We start from the raw sequence: 19,516 nt of genomic DNA on the forward strand, positions 1-19,516 counted from the left end.
GTTGCTGCTTTCCTGTCAAACTTGGCTACACTTTGGTCTGTGTGGAAATAATATTATGAACGAAATATGTATAAAAGACAACTAATTTAAATTGTTTTTTTTTTCAGGGAATTTGATCACTTGTTTACAGGATCTGAAGTTTTAGACTCAGTGAACCAATTGTCCATTAGTTGATGTGCTCTGTCTGAAATCAAATATTTCTATTATGCTCCTAACATCTAGAGACATTTGGAAAAACATCTTTCAAAGAATACAATAAGCCTATTGATACAGACTATCTGTGCATGATAGAAGAGCTTCCAACTGTCATCTAAAGTAATTAGCTTTTGTTATTCTGTGTGAAGTTGTGGAGAATGAAGAAGAGTACTCAGAAAGCTAAATTCATCCCTATGGTATAGTTAGCTACCATTCAAAAAATTTCTAACTGTACCACCACAAAAATAACAAAATATTAATGTGCCTATCTTATGCACAGAATTGTACTTATAAAAATAATCATACAAATACATCATATATAGATTTATGTTTTTATAGAGAGAGATAGATACATATGTGTGTATATTTATTAAGCTGATTTTATTCATTTAATTTAACACCACAGTGTAGTATTTTACAATATCTTTAGTTATAATTGGGAATACGACTTTTAAAAGCTGAATACTATTCTGATTTATAGGTACAGCATCATTTTAAACACATGGGTTGAATTGTGTCCTCTACAAAAAGTTCATAATTTGAAATCTTAAACCCAGTACCTCAAATAGTGACCTTATTTGAGATGAGATAATATTGCTACCGCTGGGGTGATATGAAATCCCGAGTTGCTCCAGTGGTATGATGGGGGCCTTCAGTTCTTCCCCACTGACTTAGTAAAGAATTACAGGTCAGAAAAATTTAGAAAAAGTGAGATTTGTTAAAAGTACATTTTAGAAGGAGACGGGCCACACTAAGGAAGGCTGTAGCACTGTGGAATTTGGGAGGTGAAAAGATAAAAGCTAAAATAGTACACTCCAAGGGAGGTGTGGGTTTTCAGTGAAGAGATCTATAACAGCGCAGAAGTGGGAAAGTCTATTTACATTTGGGCCACGATGGCAGGTCCTAGATGATCCGTATGTGAAGTTTCCTTGACTGACAGTTGGCTGCTATATAACCTTTTGCATACTACTCATTTGCTTACCCAGAATTCAGTCTGTTATAATTCATGAAATTCCAGGCATAGGCATGATGTTATAATGATGGTATAATGAGGCTGAGATTGTGGGCAGATTGGGGTAGTACTTTCTGTGCATGTGTTTGTGATTGGTTTAAGCCAGAAGCTTTTATGGTGTTTGTACCATAGGATTTGGAGTAATTTATAACTATAAAAAGGTGTTTTGGGGAGGTCCTTAAGGAAAGTCTTCAAGGGAGGTTTCTATGGTTACAGAGCTGGGCCTTTCACTCCTTCACTCATGTGGAAAGGCAAACAGGCATGCACACAGGGAAAATACCATGAGGAGATGGTAGTAATGAAGTACCAGAAGCTAGGAGAGAAGCCTGGTGCAGATCCTTCCCTAGAACCTTCAGAGGAAGCATGGCCCTGCTGATACCTTGATCTCAGCCTCTAGCTTCCAGAACTGTGAGACAATAAATTTCTGTTGTTTGAGCCACTGGGATTACAGCGTTTTGTTACAGCAGCCCTGGCAAACTAAGAGAACACATCTCTATTATCAAACACTTTTTGCTTTTGAAAGTGATATTGAGATAAATATTATTGTATCTAAATGGTTATTCTCTTCTCCAATTATTTTATTTTACTAAATAAACTTTATTAAAGTAAAATTCACATGCAATATAGGCACTCATTTTATGAGTGCAGTTTAAAGAGTTTTTAAAAGTTTATATACCATTTTGACCAGCACTTTAATCAAAATATAGGAGTTTTTCATTATCCCAGAAAGTTTATCCATGTTCCATGCAGCCAGTCCTTCCCACCTCCTGACCCAGATAATATATGCTCTGATTTCTTTAACTATCGATTAATTTTGACCTTCATAAAGACATATGTAAATAAATTTAGATAGTCTGGTTTTTTGTTTGGTGTGTATACGTCTGGCTTCTTTCAATAAACCTGTTTTTGAAATCCATCCATGTCGTTGTACCAGTAGTTCATTCCTTTTATTGCTGACTAGTTTTTCATTATGTGAATATAACATAGTCTGTTTATCCATTTATCTGTTGATTAACATATGGATTGTTTTCAGATTTTGGATGTTAAGAATAGGGGTGCTAAGAATATTTATATTTAAAATTTTATGTGGACACATGCTTTTATTTTTCTTGGATAAGTAACTAGGAATGGGAAGTGGAACAGCTGGGTCATATGGTAGTATATTTTTAGTGTAATAAGAAATTGCTAAATTGTTATCCAAAGTGATTGACTCTAGTAAAGTATGAGAATTCCAATAGTTCCACAACCACACTAATGCTTTGTCTTCTGGGAGATGTATACTGATATCACACAGTGGTTTTAAATTGCATTTCCCTGATAACTAATGATGTTGATCATCTTCATGTATGTTTGTTGGCCATTCCTATATGTTCTTTATTAAAGCGTCTTTTCAAAATTTTCCCCAATATTTGTCTTTTGTCTTCTCATTATTGAATTGAAAAATACACATATATATTTATTATATATTTATATTAATAGTATAAATGATATTTATTTGCAGAATACTAATCCTTTGTCAAATAAATGCTTTGGGAATATTTTCCCCGGGGTGCATTTTTGCCTATTAGTCTTCTTAACACTCTTCATTAATGAATATAGGTTCTCAATTTAATGCAGCTTAATTTATTATTTTTTTATTTTATGGCTTATGCATTTCATATTCTATATAAAATATATATCTTAAGGTCACAAAGATGTCTCAAGATCAGAGGTTTTTTCTTCCTTCTTTTTTTTCTAAAAATGTTACAGTTTTAACTTTTATGTTTAGGTGTGATCTATTATGAGTTACTATTTTTGTGTGATATGATAAGATTTATTTTTCCCCTTCCAGGTATCCAACCCTTCTACCACCATGTATCAAAAAGTTAATTCTTGGTATTGGCAGCAAAACAGACACACAGACCAGTGGAACAGAATTGAGAGTCCAGAAATAAACCTATATTTATATGGGCAAATAATTTTCGACAAGAAAGTCAAAAACATACAGTAGAGAAAGGAAAGCTTCTTCAATAAAAGGTGCTGGGAAAACTAGAAACCCACCGCAAAAGAATGAAACTAGACTGTTGTCTATCACCACACACCAAAATTAACTCAAAATGGATTAAGGACCTGAATATAAGGCCTGAAACAATAAAATGCATAGAAAAAAACATAGAAACTAAACTCAAGGACCTTGGACTTTAAGAGGATTTTATGAATTTAACCTCAAAAGCCTAATCCAGTATAACATCATCTTCCCTGAAATACAATTGGAAAGATCCTATTTCCTAATAAGGCCACATTCTCAGGAACTGGTGGTTAGGATTTGAATATATCATTTTTGGAGACACAATTCAGCCCATAATAGATGCAAGAAAAGTGGGAAATTAAAGTTAGATAGACTCGAAGAGCAAAAAGAAAAGATGAAGAAAGAAATTGGCAAGTGAAATAAGAGGAAATTGTTTTGCTTTATGTAGAGCAAAGGAGCAACCCAGGTCAAATATCTTGGGTGAACATTTTACATTAGGTCCTTAGAAAGACTTATACTGACTCTCCAGCTTATGCCATCTGTCCTCGTGAAGGTTCATTTTGACAGTGGAGATGGTATATTTTTCCTTTTACACACATCAGTCACACTTCTTTCTTCTTCAGTAATGATAATTTTTTAAATGTCATTGTTAAGTGTGACTACTTCCATGATTAAATGCTAACTTTCTTCCTTTGAATATTAAGAGTTTGTAAGTGGCTTACTGACTGTGACTATTTTGTTCCTTTATAGTTCCTTATGCTAACTGTACTGATATTTAAAGAGCTAATGTAGCTGTTTTGTTCATCAAAGAGGTACAACCCCTTGCTTGCCTCAGAGGAAAGTAAGGCTTGATCTGTGGTTATGGTTGCACAAAACCACCTCAGGGTAATGCAATTTGACCCCTTATTAAAGAATCATTTAGATTTTGCTCTTAAAATATGGATCCATCTACATGGCCAATACTGTATCCCTCAGACCATCCACAGGTGCAGATGCTATCAGCAATTTTAGAGTAATGTTCTCAATATTGTCGGCATGGTCTTTACATTGTTTGTGAATATTTGTAGATAGGGATGGAACGTCCTAATAAAAGTGGAGATGTATTTTTCATGTCTTTCCTCTCTGTCTCAATTACCCATGTATTCAACTGAAAGCCTAAATGATTCTACAGTAGAAGTCAGGAAATCAATATCTAGCTCATCGATTTGGCAAACATTCGTTTGTTTTCTTGTCTATCAATTTTCCCTCGAATTTAACATACCAAGTTGAACCAACACTTGGTACCAACTCACATATTAACCAGGGCTCATTCATGTGATTAGTAATATTGCAATGCTTTTATTCCATCTTCACCGATTTAATTTTCTCAAACCTGTTTAGCTATCCAAGCTCAGAGATAATTAAAAGGTTGCAAAATCTTCAATATACCATAAAAAGCCACAATGATTTTTTAAGTGAGGAAATAAATGCACAAAGGAAAATCCTTAGGTAAATCAAAGCCTTTGAATATTTATTATTTGAGGCTATATCTGATTAATTGGTAAGGAACTTGAACATTGCCAAAATAAAATTAGAGAATTTTTTTAAGCTCTAATGATGATCAAAACAGTCTCTCAATGCCTAAACTCAAAAATTTTCTGTTAAGATTTAAACTAGTGTAAAGATATAAAATATGGCTTAACTCAACACCTTTTAAACATTAAAGTTTTTAGACTATGTACTGTTTTCTTTTTTTTTTTTTCCTGGAGAAATTCAACAGCAAACTAGAAGGTGGATTACTGATTAAAGTTCAAAATGGATTTAGCAAAAAATGTGCCATTGTGGGCTGAGTGTGAGAAATATAGCTAAGAGGATAGAAGCATGAGCTTCGAAACCAAAATGCTTGTGTTTGAATCCACCAGACTGTAGCTGTGTGATCTTTGACAAGTAACTTAAACAGCTTGCCTTAGTTTCCACATCTATAAAATAGGTGTGATTTAGGACCCACCTCCTGAAAAGTACCTACCACCTGATGGTGTTAATGAGGATTATATAATTTATTACAGATATAGAATTGACAATGGTTTAAGTTCCTTGGAATTGCTTACTATTATTAAATTATTTTGGCAATATCAATATTGTACCCATTAAGACTCAAAAACATTTTGAGACAAGTTTCAAATTTTCTATTTTGAGACGAGTTTCTGGCTTTTACTATGAGAAAGCCAGAAGAAAGCATGTGATCCAGCCACCTCAGGTAGTATAGAGTAATCTGGCTGTACAATCTTAGTGGATTTTGTCTCCAAATTGCTTGGGAGACAATGAGGTATGAATGGGAAAGATAATGCAGACATTTATTTGCAGATTTTTTTTTTTTTATCCAGTGGGGACAAAACTTTATATAAATGACATGAGCAGTAATATAGGTTTGAGAATACCTACATATAAGAAATAGGCCTTGCCCTGATTTTCTATTTACCTTAGGTAAGTCACCATTTCTTAGTTTTCCTACTGATTCTGTACTCCCACTGCTGAGTGACTAATCTGCCAGTGAGAAGGACAAATGCTGAGAACTCAACATGGCGCCATTGTGAGGAAGAGGGAAATGACTTACCAGGTGGCAGATTGATTACAATTAATCCCTCACATCATTGAGAGCTCTGCTGGTTTAAAATATTAGTTCCACCAGAGCCACAGCAATTCTCCCAGTAATGTGAAAACTGAAATTGCCAAATGAGCCATTTAGGATTCAGCATACTAGTTAATTAACAGGCAAAATGTTACTCAATTTCCTGTGTTAATTGATCCTGATTATTAAGAGAAAGCAGCATTGCTGCTTCACGATGGGGTCAAGGTAGATATGTGCTGAGTATAGAATTCAAGCAATTTTTGGAGGGCTTCTGTGTAAATCCTAAAAATCGATGGAATATATAGCAACCCAATGCAAATAAGATCTTTAAGGATTCACATCTTTTAGGAGAGGTAAACCACCACAATCAGCTGTCAGTAACGGAAATATCTATTGGGTAATAGAAGAAGTTATAAACACCCACATTATGACCAACTATAGAATTCAAGACACTAGATTTTAAGCATTGTTTTCTGCTCGCTTTATCATATATTCATATATATTAACCAACTTATGTCCTCTATCTTCTTTTTCTTTTAATTAATTAATTTATTTATTTTATGGTGACATTGGGTAACAAAATCCAATAAGTTTCAGCTGTACATTTTATATTAAGGCATATATATATATATATTTACACGGTGTGTTCACCTCCCATAGTTAGATTTCTTTCTGTCACCACATATTTGACCCCCTTTACCCCATCTAGCTCCTCCCTCCCCCACTCCCTACCCTCTGATAACCACTAGTCTATAGTCCATGTCCATGAGTCTCTGTTTGTTTGTCCTACTCATTTGTTGCTTTTAGGTTTATATCTCACATATAAGTGATATCATGTGATTTTCAACTTTTTCTGTCTGGCTTATTTCGCTTAGCATGATTATCTCAAAGTCCATCCATATTATCGCAAATGGCAGTATTTTATCTCTTCTTATGGCTGAGTAATATTCCATTGTATATATGTACCACAGCTTCTTTAGCCAATCATCTATCATAGGACATTTTGGTTGCTAGCATGTCTTGGCCACTGTGAATAGTGCTGCTATGAACATTGGTGTGCAGATATCTTTTCGCATATGGATTTTCAAGTCTTTGGGGTAAAACTCCCAGTAGAGGATTGCTGTATCATATGGTAGATCAATTCTTAGATTTTTGAGGAAACTCCATAGTGTTTTCCATAGTGGCTGTATCAATTTGCAGTCCCACCAGCAGTGTATGAGGGTTCCTTTTTCTCTACATCCTTTCCAACATTTGTTATTACTTGTTCTGTTGATTATAGCTATTCTAACAGATGCGAGATGGAATCTCATTGTGGTTTTGATTTGCATTTCCCTAATAGCTAGTGATGTTGAGCATCTTTTCAAATATGTGTTGGCCATTTGTATGTCCTCTAGGGAGAAGTGTCTATTCAAGTCCTTTGCCCCTTTTTTGATTGGCTTGTTTGTTTTTTCATTGTTATTGAGTTGTATGAGTTCTTTGTATATTTTGGATATTAGGCCCTTATCGGAGGTGTTGCTTGCAAATATATTTCCCATTTGGATGGTTGTCTATTTACCTGGTTTATGGATTCTTTTGCTGAGCAGAAGCTTTTTAGTTTGATGTAGTCTCATTCATTTATTTTAGCTTTTACTTCCCTTGCTTTTGAGGTCAAATTCATAAAATCCTCTTAAAGTTTAAGGTCCTTGAGTTTAGTTCCTATGTTTTCTTCTATGCATTTTATCTTCTTTTCACATGCTATTTTCTGTAATGTGCATTCAAAGTAGTTAACTTTATAATTTAATTTTAAGATTACAGAACATCAAAAAAGAATTGTGACTGAAACAGAAGGGGAATAAATATCACAGAATAATGAATAAAGGAATGTTGGGTCTTTAAGGTTTATATTGGGCATAGAGAGTGAAGGTGTCTTATATCAGAAATAGATAGCAACATCATGTTAGGTGAAAGCAGGATTTTGTCACCATTGCCATTTTCGTCATTTGAAAATTAAATATAGTGTGTTTAGATAATGACTTGTGAAAAGAGTAGAGTGTGCCAGATTGTATTAAAGCAACATGATCCAGACGCTGATTTATACTTGCATCTGTATCACAGTAGAGAAGCTTCAGAACTACATTTTTAAGAGTCCACTGCTAGAAGAGTTCTGGGTTAAATTTTGCCAATAAGAAGGACCCACATTTTTTGGAAGGCAGAAGAAAAGTAGGAGTTCTTATGATCCAGCAATATTAAAAAGGACTCTTGGGAAATTGCAAAGGAGTTTGCAGTAGGCTTAGAGTGAGCTCCTGTGAGCTGCATGCTTTAGTCCTGTAGGCAGCCGAGATCATCATCAGTGGTTTGCTCAGAGTCCTATACTTCCAGATTTCCTGAAAATCAAGTGTGTTATTTCTGACTCTTATTTATCTAGCACTTCCAATGGTTGTTTAATATTCTAAATCCCTATATTAAATTCCTTTCTATCTGAGATGCTTAGGGTGGCATCTGTCGTGTGGACTTATTTCTGATGGTTACAGTCATGGAACTGTATCTTAGAAGGAGAAAGAAATGTTTGGATAGTTAGGAACAAAAAATCATATTAAGTCAAAATTACACTTAAAAATTCCTTAGGAAGGTCACACATCAGGGGCTAAAGAATTACCTAAAAAGTCCAACACATGAATTTCCCTAAGCATGAGAGTATGTTGATGTTTCTTGAATTTAGCACCAAATGAAGTGACTAGCTGGTTTGTAGAAGCCATATTATATGAAAAACATACCTTAAACACTAGAATCACACTCAGAACAAATAGCTTCTCACTTTATGGAGAGGCATGCCTGAACTGGGACCAGCCCATGTAACAGCATGCTTCCCACCTTTTCTTCTAGGATATATGTTTATCCACATTATTTGATTATCCACATTATTTGAACTTCTAGTCATATTCTTTCTCTATCTCTTTCCCCTCTCCTTTCCTCTCTCTTCTCTTCCTCCCTCCTCTCATTCTCAATCTTCTCATTTAGTATCACTCTCTCTCTGAAAAATATAAAATTGTTTACTTAAAATATACATACAATTTATGTACACTGAATTTCCTTCTGTTAATTGTCCTTTTACTTGCCCCCTTGAATTATTTATATCTAGTTCTCAGTATGAACATATTATAAACCTCTAATAATGCTAGTTTTCTCAGGAAATTTGTGTGACCTATAACTTCTCCTTTACTCTCAGCTTCATGATTTAGTTTGGGTAACAATTTAATGCTGTCATAAGTAAATCTCTAATAGAATTATATATAATGTATAGGTCTCGAGTTCTCAATGAGTAATCAATTTTTGTAAGCTACAGCAAAGTACCCTAAAGTAAAAACGCTAGATCACTAACCTGTTTATATTTGAACTTGGGACTTGAGTACCCACCTAGGCTGTGTCAAGAACTGTGAAGGGTCTCAGAATGTACACTACTTGCAAACTAATAAATTAGTCTGCTTCAAAGATACTGTCAGAAAACATGAGACTCCTGTGTCAGAGATAAATGAAATTATTAAAGCACAGCAAGCAGCATGAGCTTCAGAATATTTTTATCAGTGCCCCGCATTCCATAATGGCAACAAATGGGCCTATGTGAATGTCTGCACAAAGAATGGGTTGCATTTCAGAGAAGCTATACTGAGATTAGAGAACCCCAATCATTTTATAAAGGGCAGTATATATGCCTTCTCTTTGATCTGGAGGAAGATAATACTGTGTTTATTATACTGGACAGTAAATGAACCTGATCTTTGTTCAAGAGAGACACACTATTTCTATCTTCCAAGGTTGTACATTATACAAACATCTTTGAAAAGATAGTCTAGAACAAAGACACTTAGAATCTCTGTTCACAAGATGTGCAGAAATATGAGAGACCCATGGAGAACTGTATCTTAATAGACCTGGCTTTGCAGTGTGAGGTTGATCTCTTCATTGTGACTTATTTTCCACCCCTTAGATATGTATTATCAATACATCGCCTCCTGGAATGTTTTTGACTTGTGGTTAATAATCAAATACGTATAAGAAAAAGTGCCCCATTGTTTCAAATTATGTGAATTCTCATTAATAAATACAGAAAAGGAGCAGTAGCTCTGAAATTCACTATCCTGATGCAAAACCAAAATAAAGGAAACAAAAGAGCTTAGCCAAGATTCACTATCTCCCTATATGACATCTAGACACATTTTCTTCATCAATTTATAACAAATGGGTCTGAGAGCAGCTACCTTCATGTTCTCTCCTCTTCCCACCCTTACCTTTTAGGAATCCAGTCTAGGTCTCCTTTCACTTCTCTTGGGGTTGATTCCCTGAGTTCACACATACAGGAAACTTCCCATCCTTACTTTTTAGGAATCCAGATTAGGATCCCAAGCAATTGGCATTTCTTGGATTTTTTATTTCCAGGGAGCAAACATGAAGTCCCCTTCCTGCCCTGTCCACTTAGAAATTCTGTGTAAAATTCTTTAAGTTTGCCTTCTCTCAGGGCTGATTCCTGAATGCACAAATGCAAGGCTTTTCATGTCCTTCTTAGGAACACAGCATAGGACCTCTTTCATTTAGCTTCTCTCTGGGCTCTTTGCTGAGTGCACACATTCAGGCCTCTTCCTGCCCTTTCCTCTTAGGAATCAACCTTAGGACTCACTTTCACTTGACCTTCTCTTGGGGCTAATCCCCTGAGTGCACGTATATATAATACTTCCCATCCTTACTTCTTAGGTGTCTTAAGTTAGGATAGAGTGAAAGCAGTTGCCTTTTCCCTGAGAGCACATGTGTTGTGTTCTCCTTCCCTTTCCTCTTAGTAATCCAGAAGAGAATTCCTTTCACTTGTCATTCTCTCAGGTCTGATTCCTGAATGCAAACATGCAGGTACCTTCTCCTCCTGAAATTTTAGGAATCCTGCAGTGGATGCCCTTGCACTATGCCTTTTCTTGTCTATCATTCCCTGAGTGCACATAACTTGCCCACTTCCTGTATGCTCCTCTTAGGAATCCAGCAGAGGACTTCCTTTCACTTAGTCTTCACTTGAGGCTCATTCCCTGAATGCCCAGATATGATCTAACTTTCTTCTTAGGAATTCCTGTGGGACTTTTTCCCTTGGCCTTCTCTAGGGCATGATTAAAGGGGCACACATATGTTATTGGGCCTCCTTTCCATGGCATATATGGATAAGACAGAACCTGAAGTATATTCACTGCCTTCATGTTTTACCATACACTAGAAATGTTTACATAGTAAATCTTGGTAGCTATTTTTATAGGAGAAAGTCCCAGAGTCCCTTTTTTCTTGCATTCCTGAGATTTGTTTGGATTTGTGATAAAACTTTTTTCCATTCTCAAAAGCAGCTCATTCTACCCAGAAGAACCTGAAGCTCAGGCTGTGGGGAGCAATCCTATTTATTGTTTAAATGTAACACCCATTGACATCCTGAAAATTTGTGATCTAATCTCCCTTGCTTGATTAATACTGATGTAGTTCTTCTCTCTGCCTTAGGAATACTTCCAAAATGCAATACAAAACTCAAGTCTTAGATCCCAATTCCTGAGTCTACATGATTAATAGCATCTAATGCTAACAAGCATCAGAGGTCAGAGAAAAGGAACAATTCATTATAATAAATCAGTGCAGTCTTTTGAGTATCTATGGACTTGTGAGCAGTGTGGTTTCATGTTAGAGGGACAGAGAATCTCATGGTCAAAGTCAAGAATTTACAAGATGGTCTGTATTACAGAGTATGCAACCTGGGACATGAGCATCAGAGTTGAAGTGATGCAGGACAGGGCAAATTTCCCTGAGTGATGGGAATACCGAGCTTTGCACTGAGAGAAGAAGACGATCCTTTGATGGAGAGTGTAGAAAGAATTCAACACATGCCAAAGTTAGCGTTAACAGAAAAGTTTATTAGGAAATGAGTAACACTCCACAGGCAGTGTGTGGTCTCTTTTCAGAGGCAGAGAGTGAGAGGGACAGTGAGAGACAGTGAGAGACAGAGTAAAGGCACTGAGAGGGACCAAGAGAGATGTGGAAAGAATGAGTAGGGGGGGCGAGTGTTCTGGGAATTCAGTTTATATATCATTCTTTAGTTCCTGTGAGTTATTGTTTAAAATATTTTGTTAACCCATTTCCTTTGATGTGGACATGTGGTGAGAAAAGAGAATAGTATGTAGTGGGAAAAGGTAAGAATATGTAGAGTGAAAGGCCTGCTGGCAGTTCCCAGCCTTTAATCCTTAGATTCCTCATGGTTTTAGTCATAGGGAATGACTCTTAGTTCCTGTTTCCCCTTCACAGGTGTGGGGAATTGGTTGTTGGTAATCCAGCAGAAATCTTCCTTTATTCTGAAGGTGTCCTCCTGGCTGGGCCACAGGGCTGATCAGCATATTGCAGTCTCTGAATATGGCTTGATTAACATTTTTAATTCTCTTGCCCCCTCTCTACATTAAAAGGAGCCTCTGTGAGTCAGGCTTTATTCCTTCAGGTATCCCAAGCACAACAAATAAAACATCTAGTAATCACAGTGAAAAAACACAAGTATGAAATTTGAGAAAAAAATGAAAAGCAGGATATACAAATGAAAAGTGACCTTGGCCAGATTTATTCCAGGAGACCATTAACTTATTACTCTCCTATCATGTGGTCCTGGCAGCCTCATGAGATAATCAAAACAAAAAGGACTGGCATGAAACCATGCCTCCAGTGTTCAGGGTACAAACCGTGTTATTTGTGAACTTAAGCCTTCTTGGTTTGGGGCATTTTTTAAGCTTTTTTTTTTTTTCCACTTCTACAACAAATGTTTTTGGAACAAATGGATAGCTTATTTCTACAGGAAATGGGATAGTTACTTTGCCATCTGATGGCAATATTCAAGGTCAGTTTCTGAGTAAAGGAAAGTCAGTTCCTGCAGATATCTATGTGCTGCTTCAGAGGACTGAGAAGATATGAGGGAATGAAAGCGATGCCAAACAGACATGCAAACTGTGGAAGTGCACGGCTACACCACTCTGGTGGTAAAATTTGGGTATGTTTTATGATGATCAATTTCATTCTTCCTATAACAGGCAGCCATAAAATTTTTCTAACTTTGACTCTAACAGGAAAAAATAAGCCCTCTTCACATGCTAGGTGTGCAAATAAGGTCACAGTGGTTTTAATAATTAATTCAACACTTCTGTGAGTTCTCATATCAGTACTGCAAGACTATCCACCCCTCTTCCCATAGACTCGTCACCAGCATCATCCCACTCCTGCTATATGGTCAGAGACCACTTACTGGAATGTTGTATTCTATGGGAACTACCTCATGTCTGGACTTGAAACCCAATTATAAATTGAAGAATTCTGCATCCACCGCTGGAATGCAGATGCCAGATGGCTCAGTGAAGCTATGGATGACTAACATCCATGCACAGAAATCTGGGGAGACTGTTCTCAAACCTCTACTGCCCATGCCGAGGTGATTCACCATTAGTAGAACCCACGGAGCCAGATTTGACTCCACGCTACTCCTACCCCACAGTGTCACTGTTAAAAAACAAGTAGTTTTGAGTCCTATGTCATTCCTGTTTACTGATACAATAATACCTTTGCTGGTCTACTTGTAACTTCTCAGGTTTTCTTTTGATTCCTGTCATTGTGGTTATTTGGGGGGAGAGAGTTGACATAAAATTCTCTCCTCTCACTCTCACAGTCAACTATGGCTACCACATACCACCATAGGTCAGACTTTTCAACATTGTAATATCTTATTTTACCATTAGTATATAGTCATTAATATTAAAGTCATCCCATGGTGTTTGAGTTTAGTCATAGGAAGGTTTCAGGTTCAGCCTGTTATGCTTACAACTGCATGCATCATAATCATGGGATAGTTCTTTACCAAACCTATTTCCTTTAATTCGTAGGCACCTTTTCTGACCTCCCTTGAAGCAGATGGTGTCACAGGGATGGAAATGATAAATACCACTTTCAGGTCCAACCCATCAAAATATTTCTTGCATTCTCTTCCACTTTCTTCTGGCAGACAGAAAAAGAAAACTTAGCAGGAGAGCCTGAGGTCCTATGAGGTAGCAGTGCTATGAGAAGGAGGAGTCTGCTCCCTGTATCATTTCACTGAAGACCACCCACCAAACACCCATGTTGTACTGCTGCAAGAGCCAGTGTTATGTTTGAGTTATATTAAGCCACAAAGTTTGGGGGTTGGTCGTTACTGTGGTTAACCTTCATGATTGAATATATTCTGGTAGTTTAAGGTCTGATTTATATCTTAGTTACCACTACAAATTCCTTCTTTCTGTTCTCTGACCCAATTTATTTATGAAAGATTTTCAAAGAATGTGGGACCTCAAAATGGAAAGCAATCAGATCCCATGTAGATATTTTCTCTGAAGACTATTTGGATCCTTTGTTAATTTGTCTGCTATATTTTTCCTGACAACCTACCTCTTCTTTTGAAAAACATGGGAACTGGAATCTCACAACCTCTGTGGTTGAATTTGTCATCAATTACTTAGAAATAAAGAAAATTCTCTCTAAGGATTGTACTTTAAACTCCAAAAATTACTTCAGTTAAAATTCTGTGATATATAATATCACAATAACACATACACACACAGAAACAAAGTACCGTGAAATAATATTGACAAAAAGATTCACAAAGACTAGATATCGGTGTTACCAAATACATTGGCATTATTTTTGAAGAAATAAAAGAGATATTAATATTATGACTATCATAAATTATATTATTTTTTAGTAAATAGTCATCTACCACCCCTGTCACTTTGAAATAGCATACTTGCCCCTTCCCAGCATATTTATGCTGAATTCCCCATGTGGTTTGCTTTGGCCAATAGAAAATAGGTGGAACTGACCATTTGCCAGTGTCAAACCTAAGTCTTAAGAGGCATTGTGCATTTCTACCTGCCTCTCTGGGAAATTCAGATTCCTGCCATGAGAAGAATATACCCTAGGTAGTCCCTGCCCCTTCAACCTATGTTTCTGAATGAGACACATGATAATACCTGATTTTTCCTCAGCTTTATCGAGGTATAATTGACATGTAACATTGTGTAAGTTTAAGATGTACAATGTATTGATTTGATACATTTATATATTGCAAAATGATTACCACCATAGCATTAGCTAACACCCTCATCCCTTATATAACTAGCATTTTTTTGTCGTAGTGAGATCATTTAAAATCTACTTGCTTAGTAACTTTCAAGTATATAATACACTATATTATACATTAGATCCCCAGAACTTGTGAATCTTATAACTGAGAATGTTTCCTATTGACCAACATCTTTCCATTTCTCCCACCTCCTCCAGTTCTTGATAATCACCAATCTACTCTGTTTCTGTGACTTTGGCTTTTTTAGATTCCACATATAAGTAAGATCATATGGTATTTGTCTTTCTCTGTATGATTTTTTTTAAACATAGCATAATATCCTCAAGATTCAACCAAGTTGTTGCAAATGGCAGGATTTCCATCTTTTTCATGGCTGAATAATATTCCTGTGTGTGTGTGTGTGTGTGCGTGTGTGTGTGTGTGTGTGTGTACCACATCTTCCTGATCCATTACTTCACTGATAGATACTTAGATTGTTTCCATGTCTTGGCTATTGTGAATAGTGCTGTAATGAATATGAGAGTGCAGATATATCTCCAAAATTCTGATTTCAATTCCTTTGGATGATTACTCAGAAGTGGAATTGCCAGATCATATGGTAGTTCTATTTTTAATTTTTTAAGGAGCCTCCATATTGTTTTTCATAGTGGCTGTACAAATTTATATTCCCACCCAAAGTGCACAAGGGTCCCCCTTTATCCAGCCCCTTGCCAACACTTATTATCTCTTGCATTTCTGATAATAGCCAACCTAACAGGTGTGCGGTATTATCTCATCCTTGTTTTGATTTGCATTTCCCTGATGATTAGTGATGGTGAGCATATTTTTCATATGCCTGTTGGCCATTCGTATGTCTTCTTTGGAAAACTGTCTATTCGGTTGCTCTGCCCAATTTTTTAACTGGGTTATTTGTTACTTTGCTATTGAGTTGTATGAATTCTTTACGTAGTTTAGATATTAACTCCTTATAAAATATATGACTTACAAATATTTTCTCACATTCCATAGATTGCCTTTTCAGTTTGTTGATTGTTTCTTTTGCTGTACAGAAACTTTTTAGTTTGATGTAGTACAACTTCTTTATTTTGCTTTTGTTGCTTGTACTTTTAGTGTCATACCCAGGAAATTGCTGTCAAGACCAATGTAAAGGAGCTTCTTCCCTGTCTTTTCTTCTCAGAGTTTTAAAATTTCATGTCTTATCTTTGTCTTTAATTCATTTTGAGTTCGTTTTTTGTGAGTGGTTTAAGATGAGTCCAATTTCATTCTTCTGCATGTGGCTATCCAGTTTTCCCAGCACATTAATTGAAGTCTCACCTTACCCTATTGAACATTTTTTGCTCACTTGTCAGATATTAGTTGATTATATATGCAGAGGTTTATTTCTGGGCTCTTGATTCTATTCTGCGGGTCTATGTGTCTATTTTTCTGCCAGTATAATACATTTTTTATTGCTATAGCTTTGTTATACAATTTAAAATCAGAAAGTGTGATGCTCCTTGCTTTGTTCTTTCTCAGGATTGTTTTGGCTACTCAGGGTCATTTGTGGCTCCATACAAATTTTAGTATTGTTTTTTCTATTTCTGTGAAAAATGCCATTGAAATTTTGATAGAGATTATATTGAATCTATAGATGGTTTTGGGTAGTATCAATATTTCAACAATATTCTTCCAATCCATGAACACAGGATATCTATCCATTCACTTCTGTCTTCTTCAATTTTCTTCAAAGTCTTATAGTCTTTAGTGTATAGATCTTTCATCACATTATTAAATTTATTCCTAATATTTTATTGTTTCCGATTCTATTGTAAACAGAATTGCTTTCTTTGTGTCTTTTTTGGATACTTTTTTTGTTGTCGTTAGTTTATAGAAATGAAACTCTTCTCTGTATGTTGCTTTTGTATTCACAACTTTACTAAATTTGTTGATTAGTTCTAATGGTTTTCTTTCTAGTGGAATTTTTAAAATTTTCTATATTTATGACTACATCATCTGCAAATAATATTTTACTATTTCCTTTCCTATTTGGATGCCTTTTATTTCTCTTTCTTTTTCTTTATTATTATTATTTTTTTGCCTAATTGTTCTAGCTAGAGCTTCCAGTACTAAGGTGAATAGGAATAGTGAGGTAGGCATCCTTGTCTTGTTCCTGATCTTAGAAGAAAAGCTTTCAGCCTTTCACCATCGAGTATGATTTAGCTGTGAGTTTCTCATATGTGTCCATTATTGTACTGAGGTATGCTCCCTCTATACCTAATTTGTTGAATCTTGTTAACTATGAAATGATGTTGTATTTTGTCAAATGCTTTTTTTTGTATCTATTGAGATGGTCATATGATTTTTACCTTTCATTCTATTAATGAGGTGTATCACATTGATTGACTTGTGTATGCTGAACCATCTTTGCATCTCAGGGATAAAACCTGATCATAGTGCATGATCTTTTTAATGTTTGATAATATTTTTTGAGAATTTTTGCATCTATATTTTTCAAGGGTATAGATCTATAGTTTTCTTGCAGTGTCTTTATCTGACTTTAGTATCAGGATAATGTGGCTTTGTGAAATGAGTTTAGAAGTTTACTTCTCCTCAATTTTTTGGAAAAGTTTGAGATGGATTGGCATTTATTCTTCTTTAGATGTTTGGTAGAATTCACCAGTGAAATCATCTGGTCCTGGGCTTTTATGTGTTGGAAAGTTTTCGATTACTGCTTCAGTCTCCTTGTTATTTGTCTATTCAGATTTTCTATTTCATCATGGTTCTATCTCAGTAAGTTGTATGCTTCTAGAAATTTGTCAATTTCTTCTAGGTTGTCCAGTTTATTGGCATATATTTGTCAATAGTAGTCTCATGATATTTTGCATTTTTGTGGTATCAACTGTAATGTCTCCTCAATAACTTCTGATTTTATTTAAATTATCTTTTTTTCTGAGTTAGTCTAGCTAAAGGTTTGTCAATTTTGTTTATCTTTTCAAAAAAACAAGCTCTTAGTTTCATTGCTCTTTTATATTGTTTATTTCTGCTCTCATCTTTGTTATTTCCTTCCTTCTGTTAAATTTAAGTATAGTTTAGCCTTCTTTTTCTAGTTCCTTGAGGTGTAAAGTGAAGTAGTCTATTTGAGATCTTTATTTTTTTATTGAGATATAATTGACACATATTTCTTGTTTTTTAATGTAAGCATTTATCTCTGTAAACTTTCCTCTAGAACTGCTTTCGCAACATCCCATAAATTTGGTATGTGGTGTATTTGTTTTCACTTGTCTCAGGTATTTATTATTCTTTTTATTTCTTCTTTGACCCATTGGTTGTTCAGGAGCATGTTCTTTACTCTCCATATATTTGTGTATTGTCTAGCTTTCCTCATGTTATTGATTTGTATTTTCCAACCGTTGTAGTCAGAAAAGATACTTGGTATGATTTCAAACTTTTAAAATTTGCTAAGACTTGTTTTGTGACCTATCATATGATTTATTTTGTAGAATGTGTGCTTGAGAAAAATGTATATCTTGCCACTGTTGGATGGAGTGTTTGGTTTATGTCTGTTGGTATAGATATTTGGTCTACAATATGACTCAAGTCCAAAGTTGTCTTATTGATTATCTGTCTGGATGATCTGTCCATTGTGGAGAAGCACCAAAAACCTCTGGCTGAGCTGATCGGTGAGTGTCTTTTTCTGTACAAGGCCCATCTGTGAAGACTGGGAAAGGTGGCTATTTTGTCTAATGTGCAAACTCCAACACAGAGAGTAAAGGAAAATGAGGAAATAAGGAAATATGTTTCAAATAAATAAATAAGGTTTATCTCTAGAAACTAATCCTAATGAAATAAAGGTATGTGAATTACCTGAAAAAATAATTTAAAATAACACAAAGATTTTCACTAAAGTCAGCATTGTATGAACAAAATGTGTTTTCATGTGTGTGTGTGTGCGCGCGCGCACATGTGTGTAACTCCTACCAAGAACTCTGATTTTTAGTTGTTCAAGATTAACATAAATTTTGCATTAATATTTTCATAACCTCAACAGTGTAATATATTCAGTAATAAGGAAGGCAAGCATTGATAGTGTGGTTAAGTGCCAAGCCATGTTCTTTTCTTACATTTACTGATGTGATGCTCACAACAAATCACTGAGGAAAATTCTATTATTCCATTTTCATATGAGGAAGTGAAAGCACAGAGAGCATTATTAATTTTCCCAACATAGCAGAGCTAATAGGTTGTATGTGGGCTCTGGAGACTGTGGGCTTAATTGAAACATTCTACTTCACCAGGATGCACCAAAAACTAATGGTATGTGGTACTTATTTGAGATGTGGGGTCCTCATCTATGAATGGTTCTTTTATTCTCTGTGCAAGACCACTTATTTCACATCTTATAGTAGTAGTAAGAGCATGTGGCTGGAAGTGTATTTGCTTTTTGATCTTTCACTCATATATCTAGGAAAACTTAAGCTTATGTGTTAAAATACAGCTCTGTCTTCTTTAGTTTCATTTTTCTTTCTCAGTTAGTTTGTTCTTCATGAGGTCAAGAACTATGTCTTCTCTTTCCTTTCA

This window comes from Pteropus vampyrus, unplaced genomic scaffold, assembly GCF_000151845.1.
Source record: "Pteropus vampyrus isolate Shadow unplaced genomic scaffold, Pvam_2.0 Scaffold582, whole genome shotgun sequence".
NCBI classification, from domain to species: domain Eukaryota; kingdom Metazoa; phylum Chordata; class Mammalia; order Chiroptera; family Pteropodidae; genus Pteropus; species Pteropus vampyrus.